Source organism: Pinus tabuliformis, chromosome Q (assembly GCF_031772625.1).
Source record: "Pinus tabuliformis cultivar Carrire ecotype Pingquan chromosome Q, CPIR1, whole genome shotgun sequence".
NCBI classification, from domain to species: domain Eukaryota; kingdom Viridiplantae; phylum Streptophyta; class Pinopsida; order Pinales; family Pinaceae; genus Pinus; species Pinus tabuliformis.
The window spans coordinates 1,196,820,450-1,196,829,740 of record NC_142296.1 but is presented as its reverse complement, the minus strand read 5'-3'; the positions used below and the strand labels follow the sequence as shown (position 1 = coordinate 1,196,829,740).

The following is a 9,291-nucleotide window of genomic DNA, read 5'->3' as shown; positions in this document are numbered from 1 at the left end:
CAAATATCAAATCTATTTATTTTTTTAATCAGTCAACAAGCGTTCATTATATTATCAAAGAGAAACTGGGTACAAAATTCATCTCAAGAGGTCCTTCTCTCTCATTCTGAACATACCTTTTGAGAATAGGGCATGAAGGTAAACAAAGACACTCGGTGCCAGCTTTTTTTCCCGATTGGCCTATTAGCCATACGATACATAAACAAAATTGAACATAAACTAGAGCATGAGTCAACATATTAAGGAAGCGGGTTGGGAGGAAAGACATGAGGAGCAACAAAGTAGTATGCATGTTCATGCATGTGGAAGTCTATGTGTTCCATCCTTGCTTCTAGAGTTCTAAGGTGGTCATTGGTACGTCGATGTTGTCGTTGGATGTTATCCAAATTGTCTAATATTTCATTTTTAACATGATGAACATCATTGATGTAGGTTACCAATTCATTTCAATCCTCATGGTGTTGTTCCCGTATGATGTTGATATGTATTTGAATATCGCACAGCTAGGCTACCAGAGAGTCCAAGGTAGTTGGCATTATTACATGGCTCAGGGAGCGAGCAGGCGCAATTGCAGCATCCTCCTTTGTTTCCTTGATGGCCGCATTCTTCGAGGACAAGTGGCTTCCCTCATTATGCCTCTGCCACTCTTCCTCACAAAGAGTTGTTGCCCCCTGTCGAGGACGACCCCTCTATCGCTGCATGGAGGTAGACCAAGGAAAACTGAAGGCAGGCATGGTAGGGCCACCGTGTCCCTAGGAGCCAGAATGAAACATTACAAGGGGTCTGCAAAAAGACCTCCCCCTCGACAAGAAACACTAATTGATACATAAATGCACAAGAGAAATGAGCTCAGAAATTGAGTTACCAAACCCAAAGATGTTGTTTGTGGAAATGCTCCACCAATCCTTCCGTCATTCGTCAACACCAACCCAACTCGTGCCCACGTAGAATGCTCCCCTCCAAACTAGGAACGAGCTAGCCACCAGCGATAGTGAGTGTTGGTGAGAACCAACACTATGTAGGCTGCTCCAACATGGAAAGAGCCAACCCAGATAAATCTCCACTGAACCTTTAGCCCAGAACAAAACCACGTACAAGGTCAGTAGTAACTGGGACGAAGAAGACTAACAAATACATAAGTATACTAAGAGTCGAGGCAAGACCCCCCTCTATTGACAACACAAGTTGATTGAAAGACATACCAGAGTATCCAAGGGTAGGGCTTGATGCCTCAACCACCTCTGACGTGCCAGGATCCCACAAACAATCCTTGGCCAAGACTTCCCCTCATTCCAGATTATCCCATTCCCCGCAGTCCTCTCTTTCCCGTTGTCATGATCTCGGCAGGGCAGTCTAGAGCATAAACCCAATCCCCTCTGCAACCTCCCACTTCATCACTCGAAACACCACAATGATCAAATTTGTGTACCTAGCATGGAATATATCGTTATCATGAGTGAGAGAGTTGTCTGCCTACAAGAACTTAATGCCAACTTTACTCATTAAGACGCATTAAAGGGGTGCATGGAAACTAGAAAAACTTTGTATGCTGCCCTGCTACCATATATTATGTCGATTGACCATCCATCAATACAAATCCAAAATATTAAAAATACAAGTTATTGACAAATTTGAAATTCAACATTTTATTTCAAAATATTTTAATATTAATTTCATAATATTTAATATATGTAAACTTTTTTATAAACATTAGTTTTGTATTATCATTGAATATTTTAAATATTATTTATATATATTTATTTTTTGTTAACGTCTATATTATGATAAACAATTACTTTCAAATAATAATGATTAAATTTTTTTTAAATATTATTCCAAAAACTATTTTAATAATATTAATTTTATATCAAATAAAATCATATTATAATATATCACTTTTATGTAATTATCGAATTAATTGTTTAATTATTAAAATCTAATTGTAATTTGACTTTTATTATATTACAAAACTGATATAAAACTTAAATATAGATTCAATTTATGTAATTATCTAATTAATTTTTTAATTACCAAAATCTAATTGTAATTTTGTTTTTATTATATTATAAAACTGATATAAAACTTAAATATAGATTCAAAATTTAATCCAATTAAAATATGTATAAAATAATTAAATCTTATTTTTGTGATTTTTCATAAATGTTTAGAATATCTCCATTACCATTCTTCTCATGATATGTTAGTTTTCTATCCTTCTCGTGATAGTTTTCTAATCAAAACTTTATTAATCAACGATCAATAATGCTGGGATCCATTCCTTTCCTAGATAAGTATGTGATTATAAAAAACCTCTTGGATCTATTCCTTTTATTAGATAAGTGTGTGATTATAAAAACCCTTTTTGATTAATCAACGATCAATAATGCTTGGATTCATTCTTTTTATAGATAAGTATGCGATTATAAAAATCCTCTTTCATTAATCAACGATCAATAATGCGTGGATCCATTCCCTCTATAAATAAGTATGTGATTATAAAAATTCTCTTTTGTATAACATGAATTACTTAATGTTTTTATGATGAATAATAAACAGCCTATTAGTGTAGTTAATAATATTAAGATGATATATATAATATTTAAAAGAATTCCATTTATTTTTAAATAATTAGATATTTACCGATTACAAAAATACAATTTATGTATTTTATCAATAAAACTAAAGAGTAGTAATTTGATTAATTTCATTTCTAATACTAAATTAAAAATTACAAATCACTAAAACAATCTCTCTTAATTTTTAAAAATCATTTAAGAATGTTTTCTGAATATTTGAGTCCCACAATCATACATATTCTTTTAAATAGTTTAACCACACGGAATACCTATAATAACTATGGAATAATCCTATTTTGTATTCCCTCTTGTTCTAATTAATTAGGCATATTTAATTTTTTTTTAAGTAAAATGTGATAATTATACTTATGTAATGATTGATTAGGGAAAAGTAATGTTTAATTGATTATCTATTATTTTAGTTAACAAAATATCAATATCATTAACAATTAGATAATTTGGTAATTTGGGGTGGGGTTTTCTCAAGAATATGATGGTCCTAAAAGTAGTAATGGGTCATCAATAGTTTGTGATTTCACAATAATGTGCACACAATCATGGGCATTTAGCACGGGTAAAATTACCAACTAGGATGCTAATCAGTTTCCATCTTGACATGGTTGATGAATGCACACATTCTTAGATTCTTAGGAACATACATGAGTTATAGGAATGGACACATGTTTTTAGGAACACACTTGCATTCTTAGTGAGATTGGTTATTTATGCACCTATGAATCATTGTTTACCATATTGGGAGTGCAAGACACACTTTTTGGAGATATTCAGCAATTTGGTTGATTCTTGAAAAACCTCTAGTGCCAAATCAACACAATACATTATATTTGGAGTCCAAGTAAGAATTCTATTATTATTTTTTTTTTTTTTTAATTTGGCTTAAAATAAGAAAAAATACCCAAAATAATATTGTAAACACAATAGCTATATTTAGTTGTGCGAAAATTACTTAATATGGAACTTAATCAAAGCCTAAACCAATCATCATCAAACCACAATTGAGAATAATGAAACCTAGACCAAGAACCAAGAAATTCAAATGATGAAATTGATGCATCATTGGCTACATTGAAGTCACCGACCAGGATCTCCAAAACACCATAGAATAGTCATAATTATCTATGGCAAGTTCATTAAACCCAATTTTATCATCCATCCCCAATACCCAAAGCCAGCTAACCAATATTTATAATTATAGGGCTATAATGTATGAAAATTATAGGATTTCTCTAAACCTAAAGAAAAAATTAGAGACCTAAACATAACTAAACAATATTTGTTGTCTTTTTTCATTGCCCCAAGAAACAACCAACCTTTATTATTTAATAAAAAACATATTTGTATGGACAGGTGCACCTACCAACCATTTTTAAGTCTCGTGTTTTCGTTTATTAATTGAAATATTATAAATGTATATGCAGGATCCGTCACTTTCTTAGTTCTCCACTTTTAACCTTTCATATCATTCACTACCATCCATTACTCGCCCATCAAGTATCCATCATTATTGTCACAATGCCTTGATGTTTGTTCTGACTTACCTCAATTGGGGAAATCCTATCATTCGTACAACACATGGTGTTGATCATCACCCTCCTCCATAACCATCACCATCTCATCCACCTATATAAGCTTCATTTATAGGCCACCCAGCAAGGCCCCTATTTTGACTCTAATTATTCCATTCCTGGTGGTTTCCCAAGATAACTCCCATTTAGTTCCATGACCAATATTCCATGATAGTAGCTTAGTGGAGGCAATAGTAGATGTTCTGTCTGAGTCGCTTATGTAACTAATTATATCGCCCACTAGTGAATCTCCATGAGTGGGTGAGACATTCCTAGTGATATCATCCATCAGTTATATTTTCCCCTATGATGAATTGAATTGATTCTAGGAATTTTTTGTTTAAATATTTTGATTTCATTCTTGTGACTATTGGAGTGTGATATAGTAGAGAATTGGGGAACATGGAGGAGGACAGTTCCCTCGAGACTAATTATATCATCTTCGATGATTTTCCTAGACTTGAATCATAAGGTATTTGTTTTTAAGTATGTAACTTATCATGGAAATAAATCTAATGATAATGTTGTTTCTTCGTTGGAGTCCCAAGAGAGACGAAGCATGCCTTAAAAAAAATGTCGAGCTCCTTCTTCTAGTAAGAGGATAAAGATCAATTTCTAGTATGAAAATGATGGTGGTGAAGCTAGAACTCGTCAATGAGTGACGAATGAGATCCATTTTCTATATAAAACACCATACGTTATATGATCATATATATGCATGAAATTTCCTTTATGTATCATAGTTATTTTCTATATTCATCACCATATTCCATACATACATGTTTAGGAAACATGTTTCATTATGTATATCAAGCACATTGTGCCATTTTATTAAAAAAGTAGATTTGAGACAATTTTGAGAGAGAGAGAGAGAGAGAGAGAGAGAGAGAGAGAGAGAGAGAGAGAGAGAGAGAGAGAGAGAGAGAGAGAGAGAGAGCAATTCATGACAGACATACCATGAATTGAAGTGTTTTTTTATTTGATACTGTAGTGTTAGATGTTGCACATAATATTGTCATTGATGACAAATAATATCATTGATGTGAAAGGGGATTACTATGGAAGAAACAAGATTTCAAGGAAGTAGTATGATAGCATGATATATTGCATGTCCTCATCAAGAGAAGTCAAAGAAGTTTGAATTCTATTGATTTTTTATCATAATAATCGAGTGAATCTAGGGATGGTGTGCTTCAATATTCATCTCTGAAACATTGCCAACAATATATCCCACTTGAAAAAAATCCTCCTAGTTGAGAAGTTATGGTCATTTGAAGTTGATAGGCACACAAATACTAAATTGGTTAAATAAAGAGAATCTTCAAGGAAGATCTATGGATCTATGGAGAAATCCATGGAAGATATCACTTAGGCATGCACATTGTTTAATATATTAAATTTTGGGCATCTTTGTCAACATCTAGCCATCAATATTCTAATGTACATGTTGATGGGCAGGAATATACCAACAACAACTAGGGGGTTTCCCCTGTGTCGAGTCCTAATTAAACCTTGCACCATTTAGGATAGAAGCCCCATCCGGTATGTGGGCCTGGCTTCCACCATGGATGTTTTCACTCTTGATTGTCAAATGAAAAAGGGTCAGAGTGAGAGAAAAAATGAAATGCCAAGACAATGAAACAAAATTGGCCCAAAATTGAGAAACTACAAAAAAAGGTACAACCAAGTCACAACAACAATAAGAAAGAGTATGCCATGAGAAAGATCAGTGAGCCAAATCCCAACAAGACATACATGAACAAGAACATGCCAGAGGTTAATTGCAAATTAGTTCAGAATAGATCACTGACATGGCAAGAAATAGGTAAGCACATATTCGAAAGAAAACATAATACAACAACTATGAATCAATCCATAACATATTCTGTATATGAAATCACACATACAAGTACAGTGAACATATTAGACAACCAATACAACCACCATGAGTGAGCATGGGAAACGGTGCCAAACATGAAGAACATCTTATTAATGCTACCGCAAATTCAAGTACATATCTTGCAATTTTTCAAAACCAAATAATGGAACATGGGTTGCTCATATTATTTCCCAATGCAAAACCCTAGCCTACTTGCAGCTCCCTCTACTAGCCACCAAGAATTGAGTGCCTCTAGCTCTCAAGCACAAATCAGTTATCCAATCCTAGCCTAAAACAATGTGCTAAAGTCCCTCTCAAAGGAGGCATGAGGATATACTTATAGGAGTCGAGAGGATGACCTTTCACCTCCTTCTGTGACCTATCATCTACCCTAATGTCTCTTGACCTTCCTCACTATTATCTCATGCTCAATGACTATTACATGCCTAATTCATCTCATCCTGGCTGTTGGAATTTTAATGGGAAATAATTACATTGTAATCATGGAGAACTTATGAGGAGAATAAAGAATTTGTTGGAAACTCTAATGCATGTTTTCAATGTTCTTCAATAGATACAATGATTCATAAAAGTTGATGAATAGAATGGTGATGCTCATTTTCTTGCTAATACATATGTCATTAATGTTGGTGTAGTTCCTTGGGTAACATGGTGGGGTTGGTTTGCTTGTTCGCAAAAACCTTAGTTGCATAGCTTCTTGCAAGAAACCCTACCTTTCTTCATGCAAATCTTCTATCTGCACAGAGATGACACTAGTCATGCACACCTTTAAAAGAATAACATTAAAAGGCATAATTAATTGACTAAAAGAAAGAAAATAATTGGACCCCCGTAAAGTCCCCTATTGTGCAACACTGTCGTCAGAGCAAGTGGCTTTTACAGGGTCCTTCTAGGCTTCCAATCATTGTCTAGCAACTTTGAGACTCAACCTTTGCTGCTATTGGAGGTGTCCTCTTGATATTTGAACTATTGCTCCCAAAATGATAGGAATTGTTCATACATAGACCACCAACTAAAATCCTTGGCAAGGTCCCTTTCCCTTCCATTTATTCGTTTGAAAAGAGGGCTTATGTAAACTGGATCCCTAGTTATTAACCTCGATTGGAGTCGACCTTGAGGTGCATGAGTATTTTTTGTTCACTTTGTGTGCTTCATGATAAGTTGGTTGCATATGAGGTTTCTGGGTAGGTTGCATCTCAAAAGAGATCACATTTTAAGGTTCACCTTTTGCGATTTTGCAACCTTAAAGTAACAGAGTGTAAAGAGAGGTCGTGCGGTCACATTTTAGTGTGAGTCGCAATTATCAATAGGTACTAATCTTGCAATCTTCTACCCCAAACTTGCATGTGATTTCGTGTGTGTCATTTCCTTAGTTCCTTTGCATCCCTTGAATGAAATATGGCCCATCACACCCCTAAAACATATGCTTCCAGTGTAGCATTCGATAACCTATTAAAGGCATGGGTTTACTGGTATAACCAAAAGACGCCATTGCAACTTAATTTTCCCTTTCAACCCGTGTCTTAGCACAATTTACTGGGCGTAAGCACCATTTCCATTGCATGTTCCTCATTAATCTCATAGCGCTTACAACCAACTTAAGATGATATATGGTTGCTTCATATATGTGTTAACAGATCCTGTGCACCAAGTCTCCTATCGATCCCTCCCATGCATCCTTCGAATAAACCAGTGTCATAATTCAACTTATATTTAGGCCGATAGGCCTTCCTTTGAAAGAGACTTTCGTCGTCCCTTTGTTCCTCATGCTGACACCTGGCAGGATGGGCAATTTGCTTCGTATTTGTTCATGCTTGATTATCAGGCTGACACCTGGCGGAGTGGTTTCTGCAGCCGATTTCACAGTCAGTTGTTACCATTTTACGCGGGAGTTCCAGTGGTGCAGCACAATCCCAAGTCCAGGTGCATGCACCTGTCTGCACAAACTCACTCCTCCCTCTGCATTCGATAGGGTTTAGAAGTCTGTTCTCAATTTCAGGGAATGCGGTTGTAAGTAACAGCTTCAGAATTTTTCGGCAAGAATTTAAAGAAGTGTAGACGGATTTAACACGGAAACCTTCGAAATCTTTGAAGATTGTATTTCGAGTGTCTGTTTTGTAATTTGAGGCCCTGAATAGACATATTTTCGTGTATAATGTTGTCTGAATGCTAAGATTGCTGTATTTGTATCAATTCTGTGGTCAGGCACTTTACGAGTTGAACTGAGTTTCGAGCTTCTCGGCTTTGTTCTGGCGTGTGTGTTCTTGCTATTATTGCTCGTTAAAATCTGAACATGGAAGAAATGTATGGAATTCTGAGGCATTTGATGACCTTTGTTGTCATATGGTGCGCTGTGCTTGGAGTTGGTGCGCAGCAGGAGAACCAGACGATTTCCCTCAACGTGGAAGCAGGAGAGTCCGGCAGACAGATTCCTTCCACTCTATTTGGAATATTTTTCGAGGTATGCCGTTCATTGTCGTAATTTTTATTTATTCAAAGAATTTCTTATTGTTTAATTTGAAAACCTGTAAAAGATTTTCACAGCTGCTGAAAGTCAGTAGTATCTAAAATGAGTGTCATACATATCAGAAGCACTTCCTTTAAAGGAATAAAGTATGTTCTGCACTTCCTTTAAAGGAATAAAGTATGTTCTGCGGGAATTATCAAAGAAGACCACTGATTCCCGCATTGATGAGCAGATCATCTAAAAATTAAAAGCAATTTAATTAAGCAGACAGAATCTATCTTTTCTATGACAGAATTTTCTGATAGTATGCCGCTAGGTTCTGCGAATGTATTGATCAATTATTTGTTAGGGCTTACCTGTGATAGAAGCTTTGGTTAGGTTGCCTTTATAATCAAATAAACTACAGTGGTTTAACCTTCTATGTAATCCAAAGTGCCATTAAACAAATGCACTAAATTAAGTTTAAAAACTCCTTTAAAAACCATCTACTTTCCCCGGATGCGGGTGTTAGATAGGATGGGACACTTGTTTTCAGGAGCTTTTCCATTTTATTTTCAGTGGGTCGTATCTAAATCTGGGATCCGGTGGACCCATTTACAATCCTATTTTTTACTATGCTACTCTGTGTTTCTGAACGCTATTTTGCCAATTGGGGTAGGTAGAGAAGTCCTCTGTGTTTCTGAACGCTATTTTGCCAATTGGGGTAGGTAGAGAAGACGACTAATACGTCTATAAGGAATGCGAGTGCAAGTTGTGGGGGCA

General features: G+C 35.3%; 1 long non-coding RNA gene across 1 annotated transcript; it reads left to right on the top strand.

Annotated features, from left to right (window-relative positions):
- Window positions 1-7,962: 7,962 nt before the first annotated feature.
- Window positions 7,963-8,438, top strand: LOC149224036 (uncharacterized). The gene is made up of 2 exons (XR_016249022.1): window positions 7,963-8,072; window positions 8,268-8,438. It is a non-coding gene; the product is annotated as an uncharacterized LOC149224036 (long non-coding RNA).
- Window positions 8,439-9,291: the final 853 nt, after the last annotated feature.